This window comes from Bos indicus x Bos taurus, chromosome 21 (assembly GCF_003369695.1).
Source record: "Bos indicus x Bos taurus breed Angus x Brahman F1 hybrid chromosome 21, Bos_hybrid_MaternalHap_v2.0, whole genome shotgun sequence".
Taxonomy (NCBI): Eukaryota; Metazoa; Chordata; class Mammalia; order Artiodactyla; family Bovidae; genus Bos; species Bos indicus x Bos taurus.
In genome coordinates, this window is record NC_040096.1 from 60,618,304 (window position 1) to 60,640,677 (window position 22,374).

Genomic DNA, 22,374 nt, shown 5'->3' on the forward strand with positions numbered 1-22,374 from the left:
ACTGTTTGCTTTTCTAATTTAACCGTAAGTCCTGGAATGATCCCCAAATTAGTTCGTATCACTCTCTTGCCCTCCTTCTTTACAGCTGCATAGTACTCCACCGTGTGGCTATACCAGAGTTCATTCAGCTCCCCTCCTGTGTCTGAGTGTTTAGGTTGCTTATCACATTTTTGCATTTTCCAATGATGTTGCACTGAATAAACTGCGTGAATATTTTTGCAGTGCTGGGCGTTATCTTCAGAGCTCTGTCCAAGGAGTGAGCTTGCCAGCTTGGCAGATAAATGCACATGCAGTTCTATTGGGTGTTGCCAACTTTCCCTCCAGTAAGCTTTACCCTCAACTGTTGGAAAATATTTGTTTCTTGAAAGTCAAGGTTTGTGTCCATCTTGAATTGATTACAGATGAGGACTGGAGACGGAGGATAATGTATTTAAGGTGACACAGCTCACTGGGGGCCAAACTGGAACTCAGATACGGCTCCTCAGAGTCCCCGCCTCTTTCCCTACTTCCTGCTCCTCCTGAGAATTGGGCGTGGGTTCTCCTGGCAAGTGGGGTCCATGGTGCAGAGGAAGTAGCAGGCAGGCTGGTGGGGTTGTGTCTTGTTTCCACTGCTGAGTTTAAGCAGTCTTTCCCTGGAGCTCCCTGATGATCTCAGGGAAGTCTAGGCTAATATAATTCACTCTTCCCAAAACTAAAAAGTGTACTCTCATCTGAGCGAGAGAAAGACTGATTAATTTACCCTTAAAGGTTAGTACAGGGAGCTGTTTTTTCTGTTTATATGAGTATTTAAACTTTTCTTACCCTCCACATAGTAAACTAAGCCTCCCTTTCATCAGACTTCAAGGTGGGAAAGAAAACAAGCCCATCTACCGACAAGGGCCCCCATATCTTATTATCTGGACCCACACTCTCCTTGACCACACGGGTGAGCTGAGTGCAGAGAGATTTGCCCAGGCTCTTCCCCAGGTTAGGAGCAGGTAGGAGGCTGGTCTCAGTCTGTCCGTTGCTCACTCTGAGTACAAATGGTGTCACCATTTGTAGATGGCAGACAAGAGAAGAAAGAAAGATGCCCTGGGTTTCCCCAGGCTCCCTTGAGTCCATCTTTTCATTCATTCATTCACTTGCTATTTCAGTACACTGAGCACCATTAGAAGTCCAGGCCAGGTGGGGGAGGGCTGGGATATGGAGATGAACCAGACTCAGTAGCTCACAGTTGAGTAGGGAAGGACCCAGATAAAGGAATGGTTACAGAATAGGACTGGTGGTGCTCAAAACGCAGTCTGCAGTGGGCCTCCCAATGTCAAGAAGGGATCCTTGGAGAGAGGCTGCCAAGTAAGCTGAACCTGAATGGATGAATGGCAGTTGTCCAAGCTGGGAGGAGAGTGGGCAGATGCGCTGAGGTTAGAGAACACGGTGGGAGTTAAGGGGAGGGGGCTGCAGGAGCAGAGTGAGAGGCATGAGAGGGAGGCAGAGGGTGAGCAGTACTTTGGCTCGATCCTGACTCAGTTTTTGAGTTCTGTGTTTTATTCACGGCCATATCCCTAGTGCCTAGGGCAGTGCCAGGCATGTTGTAGGTGTTCAGTAACTATTTTGAGTCTCAGTTCCGTGTCTCTTAAAGGGGACAAGCACTTCTTTTTGCTGCTGCTATATCCCAGGACTCTCAAATAGGGCCTGGCACATAGTAGGTGCTCAATGAATACTGACAGGCTGGATGACAATATAGAGTTTGGCCCATACCTTGTACTTACTGATTAGCAGCTACAATTGTTATCTTCTTGGGTAGCTAGAGAAGTAGTTACTGGTCATGTCATGATGGGTCTCATGTGCAAAGCTTGATCCAGCAATATCTGTCAGTAAAAGACAATGATAATGATGATGTAATAGAGGAGAACCTTTGTATTTTATTACAAGTTAATCACTAAAAGGATGATGCCTATAAGCTTACATTATACATAATGGCCCATCTCTTGAAACCCTGAGCATTAAGCTAAAACAACTTTGTTTAGCTCACAGGAAACCTCCTGGCCAGGCCTACCTGTGAATAACTGCAGGAAGGAAGAAACTAGCACATCCCTTCTGGAGGCTGACCAGAACCAAGAAATGTTTGACTTTACTTCCTCCCCTCTTGGTATAAAAGAAGCCCAAATTCTAACTCAGGCAAGATGGTTCTTTGGGACATGAGTCCACCATCTTCTCAGTCTGCCAGCTTTCCAAATAAAGTAGCTATTCCTTGTCCCAACAACTTGTCTCTGATGAGCAGTACAAACTTGGACCCAGTAATGATAATAATAACAATTGCAAACCTTTGTGGAGCAGGTTAAATGCTTTACAAATGCTCTTTCTTCGCCGGCTCTTTGGAGCCCCCGGGGGTAAATTCACAGGTGTGTTCAAGCTGCCATCTGCCTTGAGTAGCGTCTAATGAAGCACAGGCTGCTCTGTGGCTGCTTAGACTGGGTGTGGGCACACGGGCAGGAGTTTGTCCTCTGGAGAACTCTTGCCCAGCTTCTGCAGAGGACCTGACCTGGATGCTGGGTGTCTGTCCCTCAGACAGCGCTTCCTGGCTGATTTCCCGAGGCAGAGCTGGAGGCCACCTGGTCTGAACATTTCATCTTGGAGAGTGAGTTACCATTTTTTATTACTGGGGTCTGATTTTAGGAGCTAAATGGGTTTTGGCAATTTTTTCATGAAGTTTCTCATGTGTGCTTGTGCTCATGCTCAGTCACATCCTGACTCTTTGTGACCCTGAGGACTATAGCCTGCCTGGCTCCCCTGTCCATGGGATTCTCCAGGCAAGAGTACTTGAGTGGGTTGCAATGCCCTCCTTCAAGGGATCTTTCTGACCCAGGGATCAAACCTGCATCTCCGTGTTTCCTGCATTGCAGGGGGACTCTTTACCCCTGAGCCACTGGGGAAGCCCATCTCACGTATAAATAGTGTATATGTATGGTTGAGACAATAAATACGAAACTAGCATCCATGTACTTATTGCATAGTCTGTGAAATAAATTCCAAAGCTCTTTGTGTGGTTTACAAGAGCCCCTGTACTGGCCTCTTCTTCCCCCTGAGGCTTCAGCTCTCCCCAGACTCACTGGGATGCTTCATCGCCCAGACTCACTGCACGCAGCCTTTCGCACATTCACCTTTTCTTTGCGCCTGCCAATCTCCTAACGCCTAGTTTTCTCTTACAATGGGCTGAACTAGTCCTGCTAGCTATTCGGGTCTCAGCTTAGCTCCCTCCCATCTTCCTGGGAGAATTCCCTGCATGCCTCTCACGTGAGTGGGGACTCCCCATTGTGTGTTCCCCTGTGCCCAGGGCTCGCATCTCCATAGTGATGTTTATGTCTCCCCCTCCCTGGGTCACGAGATGCCCGAGGGACCTGGTTTTCTATTGGCGCATGCTCTGTGGATGCTCGGAGGATACTGATGGGGATCCTGGTCTATGGGTTCCCCAGGGGATGCTGTGTTTTAAGTGACCACTGAGGTCTGTTCTCTAAGGAGATGTCAATGGTTCTTTAATGCTCTGGCATCATCCACTGGATTTGTCATCCAGCGTTTCTGAATGTCCAGGCAAAAGCTCATCCTTGTTAAATAGGATGGAATGAAACTTCCTCCCCCCAACAATATAAAAATGTCCTTGAGATGGAAAAACACTGGGAATTACAATTGAGCCAGAGCCACTCTTGGGAAGGTGGTCAGCAAATCCTGGAAAGAACTTGAATGAAATAGTCTCTCCCCTCCTTGTCTTGAATGAGTGGTACCTCTTAGCATGTTGGGGAGCACAGATTTAGTCCCAAGACTGGCGAATTTCTGCTAGAATTAAAGGGTACTGAAGCCAGGTCCATGTGCCTTGAGTATCTCTGGTGGAACAAAACACTGTCAGAACTTTTAACATTTGGCATTCCCACACTCAGCCACACCCCTTTCCCAGCTCAAATTCCAGCCCCCTCCCCACTTCCTTCCCCCAGCAGAGAGATATGTCACAGAGAAGGCTGCCTGCTTTGTCCTTTTCACTCGTATAGTGAATTTTCTAAGGCTCTTAGAAAGACAGAAGCACTTGGAGTCTTCATGGTTTTATTTACGCATATATGTGTTTTGAATATGAGGGAATATAAACAACATGTGTTCAGTCGCTCAGTCGGGTCTGACTGTGACCCCATGGACTGCAGCACTCCAAGCTTTCCCTTTGCTGTCTCCTGGAGTTTGCTCAGATTCATGTCCATTGAGTTGGTGATGCTATCCAACCATCTCATCCTCTGCCGCCCTCTTCTCCTTTTGCCCCCAGTCTTTCCCAGCATCCGGGTCTTTTCCAGTGAGTCAGCTCTTCACATCTAAAGTAACATAGTCAAATACATGACAGAAAATTTCAAAATATTCTCCCCCCAGGCATTTTTCTCTTGTTCTAGTGAGGCTTTAAAACTATTATTTGGAATCCTAAGTAGGACTGAATTGCAATATCTTGTGGGGTTTTTTCTCCCATCTCATAGCGGGGGCATCTGCCTTTAGGCCACTTGGTCTTTTGATCCTCATTTTAAACTGCTGCGCAATGTTTCATAATCCTGTAAGTTTTTTTTTTTTCATTCCCTGTTTGCTGTTGATTGCCAAGTGGCAGCTGAAGGAAGATGTGTGACTTACTAAGCAGCTCTGAGAAATTGGGTGTAGAGAAGGGGACCCTGCAACCCCTAGGGGTTGCCTAGGGCACCAGGACCCAGCGTGGGTCCCTAGGACTGCGTCTCTCAGCCATGTCCTCCTCTGGCAAGGTCACTGGCGTGGTAGACCTAGAAATCTTAGCTGGACTTCACGGCATCTTACAAAAAAGATAGAGAAATATGCATAGAAGGGGAAAGCAAATAATAGAAGTCAAATGACTTATGATGCTATGAACACGTTAGCATCACCCTGGAAATCTGGTCAAAAATTGGGACGTGAATCATCTAGACAACAGCGTGGAGGGTGTGCATGTCCAGTTTGTGGACGGTCTGAAGATGGAGGAGGACTGGGTGGGTAGAAGGGGTCCTCTGGAAGCTGAGATGGCCTCACGGGTGGCTCCATGGGCAAAAGTCAGCCTGCTGAAATGTAACAGAGTCAGAATACTTAGTCCTGGCTTTGGCTTCCACACACTCACTTCCCTCGGACAGGAAGAGGTCCACATGGCTCTGTAGCATGACGATTCCATAGCATGGTGTGGTGACCCCAAAGCCAGTGTGGTTCTGGGCAGCGTTAGTGGGTGTGCTGCCCCAGAAGGATGGAGGGGATAGCCCTGCCCCACCGGGCTGGGAAGACCTTGCCTGGAGTACTGTTTGCCTTGTAAATGCTGTGATTTTGGAATGGGTCTTTCCAGGAGCAGGAACGTGATTAGGCGAGACTGCACAAACCAGTTAGAGGTGGGTGGTGTTTAGCTGGAGGAAAGGAGGCTCCTGGGGCCACGAGAACAAGTGCCAATCACCATGCACATCTTCATCATTTAATCTCAGTAGCTGCCAGTCCTTGAACCAGACAGTTCACGGCCATTCTGTTTAGTCCTACAAGCTGAGTATTAACCCACACCTTACAGATTAGCAAACGGAGTCTGAGAGAGGTGAAGCCGCTTGCCCAACTCACACAGCTGGTAAACCACAGAGCCGAGCTAGGACGTCAGATGCATTTGAGGGCAGCATTGTGATTTCTTCCCACTGAGTATCACTTTCTCAAAACCTGAGGCATTGTTGCCTTGCACAGTCACCTTGATCTTTTTTTTTTTTTAATTTGTTTTGGGATATAGCCAATTAACAATGCTGTGATGGTTTTAGGTGAACAGCAAGGGAACTCAGCCATACATATATGTGTATCCATTCTCCCCAGACTCGCCTCCCATCCAGGCTGCCACATAACATTGAGCAGAGTTCTATTAATATCACCTTGGTCTTTGCAGAGAGGGTGGCCTCTCCCTGGTTACAGAGCACAGGGCTCCCCCTGAAATTTACACATACATATTCACATAGCTCCAGTACTCTTGCCTGGAAAATCCCATGGATGGAGGAGCCTGGTAGGCTGCAGTCCATGGGGTCGCGAAGAGTTGGACACAATTGAGCGACTTCACTTTCACTTTTCACTTTCATGCATTGGAGGAGGAAATGGCAACCCACTCCAGTGTTCTTGCCTGGACAATCCCAGGGACGGGGGAGCCTGGTGGGCTGCCATCTATGGGGTCGCCCAGAGTCAGACACGACTGAAGCGACATAGCAGCAGCCACAGCAGCAGCAGTACTTGTAGTCTTTAGAGCCCTGTGGATCTTTTTTTTTAAAGTTGTTTTAATGAATTATACATTTGTTTTTATTATAAGCTTTGTTTCATTAGTAAGTATTCAGTTGAAATAATTACTCATTAAATAATTGTATTAATTATTGGATGGATATCAAAAGTCTATTTAGAAAATGTAAAGTGTAAAGCATCCATGTACCCACCTCCCCACTTAAGAAATGTTACCAGTACTTCAGGGGTCCCCGATCCCTTCCACTCCCCGTCTCTACTTGGTAGTAATCACTCCCCTGGCCTTGTGGTTTATTATTCTCTTGCTTTTCTTTGTAGTTTTATCCCTGATAGATCAGTTGGTAAAGAATCCGCCTGCAATGCAGGAGACCTTGGTTCAATTCCTGGGTCGGGAAGATCCTCTGGAGAAGGGATATGCTACCCAGTCCAGTATTCTTGGGCTTCCCTTGTGGCTCAGCTGGTAAAGAATCTGCCTGCAATGCGGGAGACCTGGGTTCGATCCCTGGGTTGGGAAGATCCCCTGGAGAAAGGAAAGGCTACCCACTCCAGTATTCTGGCCTGGAAAATTCCATGGACTGTATAGTCCAGGGGATCGCAAAGAGTCAGACATGACTCAGTGACTTTCACTCACTTACTGTATCTCTAAACAACTTGTTCAGTTTCCCCTGTTTCTGAACTTCATATAGATGGGGATATCCTTTATGCAGTCTTTGGCGGCTTACTTTTAAATCTACATTGTAGCAGCGATTCATTCTTGCAGGCTGCAGCATTTCACTCCTTTTCTCGCCATATAGAATATATGACAAGCCACGGTGGATGGACATTTGTGTTGTTCCCAACATGTCGTGAACACTGACATTGCTGTCTGTCAGCATTCTTGGCAGCTCTGGGACATTGTGCAGGTGTACCCAGGTATGTGCCCGCAGGTGGGATGGTGGGTCACCTGGGTCTGAGTATATGCATCTTTATGAGATGATAGCATCCTACCTTACAAAGTGACGGTGACCAAGCTGTACTTCTGTGTGTGCTCAGTCGCTCAGTCATGTCTGTCTCTTTGCAAGCCCGTGGACGTAGCCCACCAGGCTCCTCTGTCCATGGAATTCTCCAGGCAGGAATACTGGAGTGGGTTGCCATTTCCTTCTCCAGGGGATCTTCCCGGCTCAGCGATCGAACCCGTGTCTCTTGCGTCTCCTGCACTGGCAGAATGATCTTTACCACTGAGCCACCTGGAAAGCCCCAGTACTCCCGAAGCTGTGAACAAGCCTCCCTGTTGCCTTACAGCCTTTGTCAGTATCGAATGGCTTTCTCTGATTTTTTTACCTCTTGTCCATCATGCCTGTTGGGTAGTAACTCACTGTATTTTGTTTTATTTTTTTTTTCTCATCGAATTTTAATTTGCGTTTCTCTGATTACTGAGGTTTAGCTTCTCGATGCTTACTTACTCTTTTGAGAAGTGCCTGAACATGATTTTTGCCCAGTTTTCTACTGGGAGTTTTATTATTTTCTTACTGGCATGACACTAACATGATATGTATGATATACAGTGTATATAGTATGTATATGTAGACACATAGTACATACACATGTGTGTGTATATATGTATCCAAGATTATGGCTTGACTTTATGACACTTTTTTAATAAACAGAGGTATTAAATTTAATGCTTTTGAATTTATTACTATTTTTCTTTATAGTTTGAACTTTTATGTCTCAATAAGGTATCCTCAGCCTCAAGGTCATAAAGATATTCACTTATATTGTCTTATAAAAGTTCTTAAGTTTTCCTTTTCGCAGTTGTCTGTAATCCACCTGGAACTGGTGGAATTTGGTTTGATTTTTTTCTATATAGTTACCCAATTATTCCAGCACTGGGAAGCTGGAATAAATGGGAAGCCCAAGTCCCCCAGTGATGAGCAGTGTCCATATATGTGTGGCTCTTCTTCTGTTCTTTGGACTTCTTTTTCTGAGGGTTAACTCCTAAAGCTGTACAATAATTCATGATGTCTTATAAGGCAAGTTCCCTTTCCTTATTTTTCCTTAATAAATAATTTGCCTATTATTATCTCTCTGCACTTTGATATACATTTTAGAATCAGCCTGCTGCTCCTGCTGCTGCTGCTAAGTCACTTCAGTCGTGTCCGACTCTGTGCGACCCCATGGACTGCAGCCTACCAGGCTCCTCCATCCATGGGATTTTCCAGGCAAGAGTGCTGGAGTGGGGTGCCATTGCCTTCTCCGAGAATCAGCCTGCTGGGTAGCACCAAAGACCCTGTAGAAATTTTGACTGTAGTAGCTCTGTATATAGATCACCTTAGGTAGAAATCATGTTTTCTAGATACTGACTCTCACAATCCTTGAAGATGGTGTGTCTTCCTTCTTATATAGGTGCAACTTTATGTCTGTAAACTTTTCTTTTTAAAGAATTTTACATATTTTTGTTAGATTGATTTCTAGGTAATTTATATTTCCACTACTGTTGCAAATGCTCTCTTTTTGAGATAAACCTCTTTATTGAGATAAAATCCACAAACCACTGCATTCACCTCTTCAAAGTGTACAATTCAGAATTGTGCAACCATCACCAAAATCTAAGTCTAGAACATTTTTATCATGCCCCAAAAAATGCCTTTCTCATTAGCAGCTAACTCTCACTCCCCTTGCCCCACTCCAGTTCCTGGCAGGTAGGAATGAGTGAGGGAATGAATGAATGAACTTATGCCTATGCATCTGGCTTCATGTCAGACGTTGCCTAGTCCCCAGCTTTCCTTTCTGTTTTATTTTGGTTCTGTTTTCCCCTCCCATCTCTGTTATTGGTCTAGTTTTCAGCTAATCTCCCAACCTCTTTCATTCTCCTCCACTCCCTGACCAGACAGCTTTTCCCAAGGAAAACCGTGTTCCAATCACTTCTCTCGAAGGAAACCCTCGGTGGCTCCCTTGGGAACCCGGCTGCACTCCCAACGCCATTTCTCTGGGGAGATTCAGGCTGATGACTCAAGCCCCTTGGAGGCAGACTTTTGGAATGTAGCTCTTGGGAGTCGGAGAAGGCCTCTTCTGGGCTTTCGGTTTGCTGCAGAGACCTCAGAAAGTAAACACAGTCGACCTGATTATTCTCCTCCACTTCCTCCTGAGTCAGAGCTGTCTTGGGTTAACTCGGGGAAGAGGCTAAATTAAGCCTTGAAACCAAGCAGCCTCCGTGACTGGTACTTTGTTTTGCTTGAGTGACTGCGATGATGGGTGTCGGGTTTTAAGGGCAGAGCTAATTGTGTCTCTTTAGACCAACCTTGGTGATCTTGTCCCTGCCCTGCAGAGACGGGGATGGCCAGATTCACACCCCCACCCCCACCGCTCCCCCAGCCTGCAGCACCCACTCACGCACTGCTTCAGTGCACTTTCCCCAAATGCCTGGTCCATGCCAAGCCCTGTGCTTGGTGTTGGAGATTCAAAAGCTTGCTCTCTCAGGGCTTGAAGTCTGGCTAAGGGAACTGCAAGAAACAAGAGACCCATGAAAGAGAACTGGTGCTTGGGTAGATGTCTGTCCAGGGCAGAGAAGGGAGTGGATGTCCCTTTGCCTTCTTGTGACCCCATGCAAAGGCCATGGAATCACCAAGATGAAACAAGGGGCCAACCTTGCACTCAGAAACAAGTGAGTGCGTGCAACCACTTATACCTTATACCCTAGCAGTTCTTCTCTTAGGGGGATGGAGCCAATAGGAAATGGCACAGATTTACATCAAAAGAAAACATTGCAAACAAACCTTGACTCTAGTTAATACATGTAAACTGCAGTATTTAAAGGAAAGTATTTAAATGGATGATATTTCGCTGGAGAAGGAAATGGCAACCCACTCCTATATTCTTGCCTGTAAAATCCCATGGACAGAGGTGCCTGGCAGGCTCTAGTCCATGGGGTTGCAAAGAGTCAGACATGACTGAGCACCCGACACAGATAATGATATTTGCAGTTTACTTTGAAATGCACCCCAAAAAGATGGCTGGATAAGATTCAGGGATAGGTATCTGAGAAAGCAAATGTTGTTCAGTAAGTCATGTTTGACTCTTTGCATCCCCATGGACTGCAGCACGCCAGGCTCCCCTGTCCTTCACTATCTCCTGTTTGTCATGCTCATGTCCATCCAGTCGATGATGCCGTCCAACCATCTCATCTCTGTCGTCCCCTTCTCCTCCTGCCCTCAATCTTTCCCAGCATCAGTCTTTTCCAGTGAGTCAGCTCTTCACATCAGGTGGCCCGAGTATTGGGGCTTCAGCTTCAGCATCAGTCCTTCCAATGAATACTCAGGTTTGGTTTCCTTTAGGATTGACTGGTTTGATCTCCTTGCCGTCCAAGGGATTCTCAAAAGCATCTCCACCACCACAATATGAAAGCATGAGTTCTTCGGTGCTCAGCCTTCCATATGGTTCAACTGAAACATTCATACATGACTACTGGAAAGATGATGTGTGTGCTCAGTCATCTCCAACTCTTTGCAACCCCATGGACTATAGCCAGCCAGGCTCCTCTGTCTATGGAATTTTCCAGGCAAGAATACTGGAGTGGGTGGCTATTTCCTACTCCAGGGTATCTTTCCAACCCAGGGATCAAACCCACATCTCCAGCGTCTCCTGCATTGACAGGCAGATTCTTTACCACTGCAAAAAACCATAACTTTTTGACTATATGAGCCTTTGTCAGCAAAGTGATATCTCTGTATTTTAATACACTGTCTAGGTTTGTCCTCACTTTCCTTCTTCCAAGGAGCAAGTGTCCTTTAATTTCATGGCTGCAGTCGCTGTTCACAGTGATTTTGGAGCCCAAGAAAGTAAAATCTGTCACTGCTTCCACTTTTTCCTCTTCTGTTTGCCGTGAAGTGAGGGGACCAGATGCCATGATCTTCAGTTTTTGAATGTTGAGTTTTAAACAAATTTTTTCACTCTCCTCTTTGTTTTTCATTAGGAGACTCTTTAGTTCCTCTTTGCTTTCTGCCATTAGGGTGGTATCATCTGCAAATCTGAGGTTGTTGATATTTCTTTTGGTGATCTTGACTCCAGCTTGTGATTTATCCAGACTGGCATTTCACATGATGTAATCTGCATGTAAGTTAAATAAGCAGGATGACAATATACAGCCTTGTCTTACTCTTTTCCCAATTTTGACCCAGTCCGTTGTTCCGTGTCCAGTTCTAACTGTTGCTTCTTGACCTGCATACAGGTTTCTCAGGAGGCAGGTAAGGTGGTCTGGTACTTCCATCTTTTAAAGATTTTCCACCGTGTGTTGTGATCCATACATTCAAAGGCTTTTAGCATAGTCAATGAAACAGAAGTAGAAGGCTTTCTGGAACTCCCTTGCTTTCTCCATGGTCCAGCAAATGTTGGCATATTTATCTCTGTTTCCTCTGCCTCTTTGAAACCCAGCTTGTACATCTGGAAGTTCTCAGTTCATGTACTGCTGAAGCCTGGCTTGAAAGATTTTGAGCGTACCCTTGCTATCGTTTGAAATGACTGCAATTGTGCAGTAGTTTGAGCATTCTTTGGCATTGCCCTTCTTTGGGATTAGAATGAAAACTGACCTTTTCCAGTCCTGTGGCCACTGCTGAGTTTTCCAGCTTTGCTGATATATTGAGTGTAGCACTCGAACAGCATCATCATTTGTGTTCTAAATAGCTCAGCTGAAATTCCATCATCTCCACTAGTTTTGCTCTTAGCGATGCTTCCTAAGGGCCCCTTGACTTTATACTCCAGGATGTCTGGCTCTAGGTGAGTGACTAAAACCAAGTATAGTAACATGCTAATAGTGACATTTAGTTGCTGAGTGGATGGGTGCTCAGTATAAATTTTTTCTTTTGCTGTTTGTGAAAATTTTCATTTAAAACATCGGGGAAATGCATATGTGCGTTTGCCAGCAGAAATGTAAAAGAATGTTCAGAACAGCATAATGACCTCAAACTGAAAGCAACCCAAATGCCCATCAGCAGTAAAATAAATGCATACGTAGTGGGTCTGTTTATATAATGGAGTACTGTTCACAATGAGAATGAACGAGCTACAGCTACACACAGCATAACAGTGAAGGGGAAAGACTCAAAAGAGGACATCCTGTATGGTTCTGTTTCCATAAAATCCGTAAACAGGCAAAACTAGCCTAGGATGTTAGAAATCAAGGTAATGGTTTTCAAGAAGAAGGAAGAAAAGGATTGAATGGAAGAGGGAGCCTCCTAGGGTACTTGAAGGTTCTGTTTCTTGATGTTGGTGACAGCTAACAGGTATGAACACTCATCAAGTATGGTTAAAGTCTGTGCACCTTTCTGTTTGTGTATTACCCATCATCAAAAAAACTGTACTGGAAAGAAAAAGAAAGAAAACCAAACATGTCCAGCCTAGAAGCTTTGCCTAGCCAAAGCTGCTTTTTTCATTTAAAAAGCAATTTTAATTAGAAATTACATCCTGTATATAGATGTTATTCCAAGAAGTTTCATTCCATTGGCTAGGATAGAGTGGATAGCTCTGAAAAGACGAAGTCTTGCCCTGACCACTTTAGGGTGGTAGGAACCCACTCTGAGTCTGTCAAGTAAGCCAAAGTTGTGAAGGGAATGAGCCTTCCCTTTAAGGCACACATTTGTTCGTTTGTGCACACGTGCCTGTTACATCAGTTCCCTTGGTCTTCACCGTGTGCCTCTCCTTCACACAGAAATCTATCCACCTACACTGTGTCCTGAATCCAGACCAGATTCCCGAGGTGTGACCTGGCCCTTGCAGGGGTTCATGTGCCCAGAGGAAGGAAGAGGCATGCAGGCGTTTCACCTGGCAGCCGCCCTCTCTGCCTACCTGGACTCCTTTTTTCGTGATTCCTCTAATATGTTTGTCCTGAGATATCCTTTGACCCCTGAACTGACTTGTCAGGAGTTCTTCAGAGAAGCAGAACCAGTGAGAGAGAGACAGAGATAGATAGAAAGATAGAGGCTTGTTATAAGAAATTGGCTCATATCATTATGTGTGCTAAGTCACTTCAGTCATGTCCAACTCTGTGCGACACTCTGGATCACCAGGCTCCTCTGTCTGTGGGATTCTCCAGGCAAGAATACTGGAGAGGGTTGCCATGCCCTCCTCCAGGGCATCTTCCTGACCCAGGGATCGAACCTGCATCTGTTCCGTCTAACCTGCATTGACAGGCAGGTTCTTTACCCCTAGTGCCACCTGGGAAGCACCATGTCATTATGGAGACCCCCAAGTCTTAGGATCTGCAGAGTGAGTCAGCAACCAGGAGATTCAGGAGAGCTGATGGTTTCATTTCAGTCTGAAGGCTGGCAGGTTCAATACCCAGGAAGAGCCTAGGTTTCCCTCTGGATGCAAAAGCAGAAAACAGCTGATGTCCTAGCTCAAAGGCAGTCGGGCAGGAAGAGTTCCTTCTCACTCAGCCCTTTTTTGCTATTCAGGCCTTGGACAGCTTAGATGAGGCCCACCCACACTGGGGAAGGCAGTCTGCTTTGCTCAGTCTACCGATTCCAATGTCAATCTCATCCAGCAGCCACCCTCACAGACATACCCAGAATCATGTTTGAAAAATGTCTGGGCACCCCAGGATCCAGGAATCAGTCAGGTTGACAGAAAATTGACTGTCACCACTCTGGAGCCTGAAAAGCCTTCTAGCTCGAAAAAACACAGCTCTCTAATAGAAGAGGTGCAGCCAGGGGCCCTGGCCTGGTCCCTGTCCCATCTCATCAAGTAGGACAGGCTGTTGCTGCTGCCATCTCATACACATTAGTCATCCCCACCACCCCACCCCCCACGTTGTTTGGATTAGTCATCAGTGGAAAAGAAGGTTTCAGCTGCCCACCAGGCCCCCTGAATGGTCATATTATTTTAAAGAATAAATAGAAATATCTTTGTTATTGCAAAATACGTCATACACGTCAGGCAATCTCTGAAACAGTTGAAAGGATAAAGATAAAAAACGAACCTCGACATGCTTCCCGCACAGCCTCACAAATGGAAAATGACCAGTATATTGAAGGTCTCTGCTGCTGCTCTGAGGGGATTCCCGCTCTGTCCTTTCCTGTAAGTAGCCACTCTCCTGAATTCTGTTGGTCATTCTCTTGCATTTTACAAACACCTAAGTGCGTGTCGCTAAATATACTTGTTTGACGTGCCCTGTTTGAGTCTTTATGAATTGACACATGCTGTGGGTGTTCTCTGCACCATCCTTCTTCATACGAGACGGGGCCTCACCCACACCATCACGTGTAGCCGCTGTGCGTTCATTTCACTGCCGTGTCATATTCTTTGGTGTGGATGCGTCCATCGTAGGAGCCACGTGTCCTTCTCTTCAACTCTTGATGCCTGTTTGGGTAATTTCTGGTCCTCTGCCTTCCCAGCTGAAGCTCACAGGAGCATTCCTGTCACTGTCGCCAGGTTCACAGGTACAGGGATTTCTCTTCAATGAACACCTAGGAGGTCAGGAGCTCAGCCCAGCTGGGGACTATCTCTTTGCTTCTCTGGGTAATGCCAGGGAACTTTCCAGAATGATTTGACCAGTGTGTGCTCCCACTGGCGGTGATGTGGGTTTCTTATGATGCTCTCTCCCTCCCCCCTTTCCATCCTCTCTGGTCTCAGTAACTTGCCTTCCCTAGGTTCGGTCACCCTTGTTCACAGGGTGGCCAGTGTTTAAAGCACAGTGTGACCACAACGCCCTCCTACCCACTTCATGCACGACAGGACTGTACTTGTCTAGGGTGGGATCCAGTACGTGAACACGTGTCAAGTTCCCGCTGCTGTGGGAGAGCCCACGTGCTTGTGCTGGATGACTGTGCAGCTGTCTGTCTCTGCTTCAAGGAAAAGGAGTAAAACAAAATCCCAGCAGAATGGGTGGTGGCCAAGCTGAACGCCGGGCTGAGCTCTTTATGCCAATATCACAGTCTTCATCCTTGAAAGTGATCGGCCATGCTCTGCCATTTCTCCATGGCCAAAGAGCAGTGCATCCCAAGGTTTTCTCCATGAGAGATTTTTCGGGCCCACCCAAGGCCTAGTCCCCAGACATGAAATCACTCCCCGACCCGGTCTGCCAGGCTTTGGAGAGGATGCTTATAAACTGTCATGTTTTTGTGCTGCCTCTTTCCAATCGCAGGTTAGTCTGGTGAGGAAGATAAAGACATTTGCCACCAAGATGGTAATCACGAGTGGAAATGATGAAGACAGAGGAGGCCAGGAAAAAGAGAGTAAAGAAGAGAGTGTCTTGGCGATGCTGGGGATTATTGGGACCATTCTGAACCTGATCGTCATCATATTTGTATACATCTACACCACTCTGTGAATGGCCCAGTGGGCCCTCAGGCCTCGGGATGGCCAAAAGACAGGAGGAGTCCTGTGTGTTGGCAGATCAGTGACCGGACACTGTGCCAGCAAGCAGCCTTGACCGACACATACCGCCCAATCAGATGCACCTTCGAACTCGATAAAGGGTCACCAAAATCAACCAATCCTGCTGCAAGGAGCAGACACTAAAGCACAATGAATCCACCAAAACTCATTCACACAGCAAGGAACTCAACATCGTTGGCAGGGGACCCGAAAGGACGCTTGGAAAACTGCCCTTTGACACCATCAGGGAGTGGATGGGTGCAGAGATGGGTTATCCCAGGTCACTGACAGATGCCACGTGTTCAAAAAGAGGAACAGGGGTGGACACAGCTCACAGCAGACACAGCTCTCGGCCTGTCTCCCAGGACACGTGTTTCCTCCTAACTCGATGAACTGTTTGGTATCAAAAAACCACAGGGACAATCCTTGACAAGCATCTCATTCATCAAAAGTGTCTAACTATTTGATACCGGGGAGATAACTTATTTTTTCTTTTTTTTCATTGGCTTGATGTGTGTATCTGTTCATATCAAGGTTTATAAATATATATTTTTAATAAATGTGCTCTATTTTTTAGCATGAACCAAATATTTGGAGACGCGCTCCTGGATCCATACAGCTTTCCTTGGTTTTACCTGCTGTATCTACCTTAGACTGCAGTTGTTCTGTTGTGTAATCGCTCTAGTCCTTGTTCTCTCATCTGGAATCGTTTCCCTCTCGTGCTTTTCAGTCTGGAGGACATTTTCCCATAAGACCAGCTGTGATCTTGGTTGGTGCATGTTTTAAGATTGTCCACTGAGCGACTTTTCATTGTTATACTGGAGATGTAAAATGGTCGTGGGCATGTGGACTTTGGATGTACCGTATCCTTACTGAGACTTATGCATGAACAGGGCTGAGTGATATAGATCAGCTTAAAAATGTTTCTTTTTACAAGGAATACCATGGAGGAAGGGCACAGCTACATCTGTGGATCAACTATAGGAGTATTCAGCTTCTCATTGGCAGCGTCATTTCATTCTTGTGACCATTTGTCGATGAGATTTGATTTTGATGGCCACATGCCATGAAAGATGGGTGGGAAGGACAAGGGGGGTTAAAGCTCAGCACGTGCGTAATTCCCGTAGTGAGCCTCCTGGGAGCCTTTGCAAAGTAGGTGGGGGTGTAGATGACACTTGGACCCCACCCCCCAAGAGCTCACCTGGCTGTTTCAGGCTGGGACAGGTGACCCTGCAACAGATGACCTTTCAAGAGCTCTAGAAGGGGATGCAACGGTCACCCTAAAAGATTGCTACATTTCTTCAAGCTCCTGGTTTACACCCACAAGAAGCTACTTCCTCCCTGGCAGGGACAGTTGAATCAGGATGAATGTGCCCTGTTCTCCTGCCTCCCTGAGATGGGCCTTTTACTGGGGGCAGCGGCATGGCCTTATAAACAGGGTTAGTGTTCCTTCTGCCAGCGCCAGCCTTGCCTGTGGGCAAAAGAAGCAGCAGGCTGCCTATGTGGAGTCGAAGGATGTCCAGGAGATCACCGCCAGGTCTCTCCCTCCCAATGTCGTGGTGTCTGAAATTTCACCCTTAGAGAGTCACTTCTTGGACGTGTTAAGGACCAGGCTCTTTATAAAGCAGATGCCCCGAGCACCTGGCCCTCATCAAGAGTCTTCTCTTCCCCACCAGAAGGAACAGAAGTCGATGTGCGTTCAGGACATACTGTGTGCTAGGCGCTGTGCCCGACCCTGAATCCCTTCAGTCGTTGAATGCTCACAGGAAATGAGCTGGAGAGTCTCTGTCCCACATCGTAGAGGAAGAAAGGGGGACTCAGATGGTGAAACTTCCCCGAGGTCAGGTAGCTGGTAGTGGTGAGTCAGAAGGCAAATTCCCAGAGCTGTCTGATTCCCTAGCCCACTGAGGGGCGTCACATGCTGGGCAAAGAGGGAATGGAGAGGCAGGGACTGGCCGGGAGAGGGCCCTCGGGGCCGGATGCACACCCATGGTTTGCCGAGGGCCAGCTCTGCTCCCCGCCCTCCTTCCCTCCTAAGAATGAATAACCCCTGGCAACTCCTTGCATCCTGGCACAACGATGGCCACGTGAGGACTCGAGGAGGGAGGCCAGGAGGAGGCTGCTTAGAAATATAATGCACTGTCGGGGGAGGGAGCCATCTCACGGGTTCCATGTGGTTCTAGAAAGACTGTGTGAGAATTCTGAACAGTGTACACAATAAAGGTGCAATGGAAAAAAAAAAATCTACCGATGTCCTTTTTCCACCCCCCAGCGTCCTGGTATTTTTAAACCTTCACGTCATTCCTTTACCTATATATATATTTGTTTTATTTTATTTCAGATTTCTTTTTTTTGATGTGGACCATTTTTGAAGTTTTTTGAATTTGCTAGTGTTGTTTCTGTTTTACCTTTGCTTGTTTTCCTATTTTATGTTTTGCTTTTTTTTTTTTTTTTTGGTTGGGAATCCTAACTCCCCAACCAGGGATTGAACTCACACCCTGTGGATTGGAAGGCGAAGTTTTAACCATTGGACCACCAGGGAGGTCCTGATTTTTTTTTTTTTTTTTCAAGCAGACAAAACCGAATGTGACTCGGTTCCAATGAAACTGCTTTGTTTGAACTGTGGAAGCCCTGGTGATTTTTCAAGTGTACTAATTTGAAATTTATTGAGGGGAAAAACTGCCTTTCCGATCCTCTCAACAGCTCCCCGATGGTCCTTCTACACTGTCCTAATCCACAGCCTGGAAATAAAGGTGCCCATTCAATGACTGCTAACCCAAGTGGCAGCACTCTCTCCTGCAGAGAGAGTCTTTCATTTCTGCCCTCATTTAGCAAAGCCCAAGAACACAGACTGGGCAAACTCATAGTTTCCTCCATGATCTCAAGGTATCTCGTGGGGATGTGATGGGGAGGCAGCTGGTGGCCCTGGGGCTTAGTATGCCAAGCCCAGCCTTGGCATGAATAGCAACAACCCAAACGACCAGCCTGAGGGCTGAGACTTCCCTCCCATCCTAAGGGACCTTCACAACAGCCCGTGAGATCCTACCCCATCTCACAAGGTGAAGTGTGTGTGTGTTCACTCACTCAGTTGTGTCTGACACTTTGTGACCCTATGGACTGTAGCCCACCAGGCTCCTCTCTCCATCCCAGGCAAGAATACTGGAGTGGGCTGCCATGCCCTCCTCCAGGGAATCTTCCCTACCCAAGGATCAAACCCACATCTCCTGCATTGGCAGGCTGACTCTTTACCACTGAGCCACCTGGGAAGCCCTAGAAGATGAGGAGAAAGGTTCAAAAAGGCTGATTGACTTTTCCAAGGTCACACAACTCGAAACCAGCAGAACCAGACCTGTCCCACCTCTGTGCCATCCACAGACCTTGAGTGGCCCAGGCTGTGGGTTTGACTTCTGCTGGAATCTTTGGGCCAATCCAGTCACGTCACACAGCTTCCCACTACACCTGCCTCTCCCGGATTACAACAAAGCTGGTCTGGCCAACATGGCTGAATCGATGCCTTTGACTTCTACACCAGAAAGTGACTTGGAAAGCCCGGGTTCTGGCAGGGGAGGGCCAGGCACCCATGGCAGTGTGCCCTTGGTGGTTAGGGGCCACAGGGTGCTTGTCGATGGCCAGAAACAGCCTGGGCCTGACTTTCATCTGTCTTATATGATCGATATGACCAGCTTTGTGAGCCTCAGTTTTCCTCATCTGTCAACAGGGGCTGCTAATAGCCCCAAGTCTCATCAGGAGTTTTAACCTCGTTTTTATTGATACAGAAACTGTGGCCTGGAAAGGTGAGTTGACTTAGCAAAGGTTCTCTGGTGGCTCAGACGGTAAAGAATCTGCCTGCAATGTGAGAGACCAGAGTTCAATCCCTGACTCGGGAAGATCCCCAGAAGAGAATGGCAACCCACTCCAGTATTCTTGCCTGGAGAATTCCATAGAGAGGAAACTGGCGGGTTCCATGGGGTCTTCAAGAGTCGGACACGACTGAGCAAATAATTTCACTTTGACTAGGGCAATGGCACCCCACTCCAGTACTCTTGCCTGGAAAATCCCATGGACGGAGGAGCCTGGTAGGCTGCAGTCCGTGGGGTCACTAAGAGTCGGACACAACTGAGCGACTTCCACTTTCCTGCATTGGAGAAGGAAATGGCAACCCACTCCAGTGTTCTTGCCTGGAGAATCCCAGGGACGGGGGAGCCTGATGGGGTGCCGTCTCTGGGGTCGCACAGAGTCAGACACGACTGAAGCGACTTAGCAGCAGCAACAGCAGCAGCAGCAGGAGACCATGGCGTCATGTGGCCAGGGGCCCAGAAGCTGCTACCTTCACCTTTGCAGCCAAAGAATGTCACTTAAACCCGGCTAAGTTGCTTCAGTTGTGTCTGACTCTTTGTGACCCCATGGATTGTAGCCCTTCAGCTTTCTCTGTCCATGGGATTCTCCGGGCAAGAATACTGGAGTGGGTTGCCATGCCTGCCTCCAGGGGATCTCCTCAACCCAGGGATCAAACCCATGTCTCTTGTGTCTCCTGCATTAGCAGACAGGTTCTTTACCATTAATGCCACCTGGGAAGCCCCTGGATATGAGTACCATTTACTAAAGAAACACTGGATCAAAACCTACATTCACATTGCTTCTAACAAACACCTGTGTGTATCTAATATGGGAGCAGTTCTTATCTGTCTCTTTATGTCCCACATTCTCTCTCGCTCTCCTCCTCTCTCTCCTTCTTTCCTGTCCTCTGTTCATTTCCTCTCCCTCTCCCCCTCAAAGCCCCAGGGCCCCAGCTCACCATCTCTCACTGTTGCCATCACCCATACTTAGTCTGAGGGCTCCCTTTTTCTGTCAACTGCCTGCAGAACACCAGAAAGCCCACCCACCTCGTTTCACTGTTTTTCATAGAGACAATCTCATTGGCTGCTTAAACAATTTCCTAACAGCTACTTTGGGAACCCAGACTGGCTATGATCATGTCACACTTTAGGAAGAGAAAGTTCCAGAGGCCAAATTCCTGCCTTCTCTTCTGAGAGACTCTCCTCGAGTGCCCTGTAGCCCCACCCACTAAAGGAAGGACCTCTATATGAGACGGCCCCAGAAAGATGCCCCTGTGGACTGGGGTACCTTCTGACCTCACTACATAATGATTCTTTCCTCTTGTGGGAAGCAGATGGAATGGACAGACTTAATATTTTCTGTTGTTTGTGAACAAGTTGTACAAAACTGGTATGTGCTTTTCATAGAAGGGCTACATGTTGCCATGAGAAATAAGGTCACATAATATATAATTTTTCACTACAAGACTCATTGTAAGAGGTGTGCTTATTTACTCTATTTCTATTAGACAATAATGGGGAATGCAAAATTAGGTAAGAGTCATGATTGGATGTCTCTGCAGCATGCCTCTCCCTACCTGGGACAGCAGCCTGCCAGGTATGCAGAGACTTGGCTCCAAATCCTGGACATCAGCTCTGTCACCTGCCCCTAATTGCTGGAGGACAGCACACCCCAACGTCCTGTTCAGACATTCAAAGCATCCCATCTACTCCCCACACTCGGCAGACAGCAGGAAGCCAAAGGGTGACAGCTGAATGGTTCTAAGGTACTTGGAAGTAGCTAGTCAGCAATAAAAGGACAACATTTTAAACTATTATCTGTCTCATTGGGACTGGGCTTTCCAGGTGGCGCTAATGGTTAGGAACCCATCAGCCAATGCAGGAGAGGTAGGAGATGTGGGTTCACTCCCTGGGTCGGGAAGATCCCTTGGAGGAGGGCATGGCAACCCACTTCAGTATTCTTGCCTGGAGAATGCCATGAACAGAGGAGCCTGGTGGGCTTCAGCCCACAGGGTTGCAAAGGATCGGACACAACTGAAATGACTTCGCAGCATGCATTGGGACTAAAGGAATCAAAGTTAGATCGAGCAGAGGTGGTCCAAAGTTTGCTCCTCACATCTCCCTGACCTGTAAGCTGACATCTTTTTCTAAACCAGGAAGATGCTTCTATCACGGAAGGTCAAAAGCACAAACTGATGATCCACTGGCATGGACCAGCCACAAATCAGGGCTCCTGGAATGCCTGCAGGTCTCTGAATCTCTGGGACCTCCAACCCAGGAAATGTGGACTTCAAACACTTCCTCACAAACCTGCACATTCCAGGATAAACTAGTAGGTTCCTTTGGAGTTCATACATCATTAGCTTAGCTAACCCCTTAGTCATTTCCCAGAGACTGGTATTTATAATTCTGAATAGGAATCAGGGAACACAGCCCAACATGCTTGTCCTTCTCCTGGTTGTATTACCTTCTCACCGTGTGAGCCTCTATTGTCCTGGCCTCTGAGACATTACCTGATCAGACTGGCCCTGCTTTCTCCTTGGTCTCTTTGCTTTCAGTTCTAAAGAGTCCAACTTTAGTATTTTTAGTTCTGACGACTCTGCTGTAGAACTTGGGGTTCTGAAGTTCTAAAGATTCTGCCTCTGTATTAAAGAGATGTGTGAACTCAGCTTCAGTGGGACACTCTGGTTTGATGTGAGCTTGGCCACCAGAGCTGGGCAATAAAAATAAGTCTTTTCTCCCACACTTTGCTTCAGAAAAACTGGTGGATAATTCCATCGCCTGTGGGTATTTGAGCAGTAAGCGTGAGCACCAAATCTATCACTCACTCCTCATCAGGGACCACTCTCTCATTTATTTTAAGGACCGGGATGACCTTCAGAAATGGGGCTGGGGCTTAAACCAGAAAATCTGTGTTTGAGTCCTAACTCTGCCACTGATTGAC

At 47.0% G+C, this 22,374-nt stretch overlaps 1 long non-coding RNA gene across 1 annotated transcript in view; it reads left to right on the forward strand.

Moving 5' to 3' along the window:
* Nucleotides 1-17,837, forward strand: part of LOC113879712 — a 54,979-nt gene extending 37,142 nt beyond the window's left edge. The window contains exon 3 of the long non-coding RNA XR_003507435.1: nucleotides 15,362-17,837. This is a non-coding gene — a long non-coding RNA (uncharacterized LOC113879712). The remainder of the gene's footprint in view (nucleotides 1-15,361) is intronic.
* Nucleotides 17,838-22,374: the final 4,537 nt, after the last annotated feature.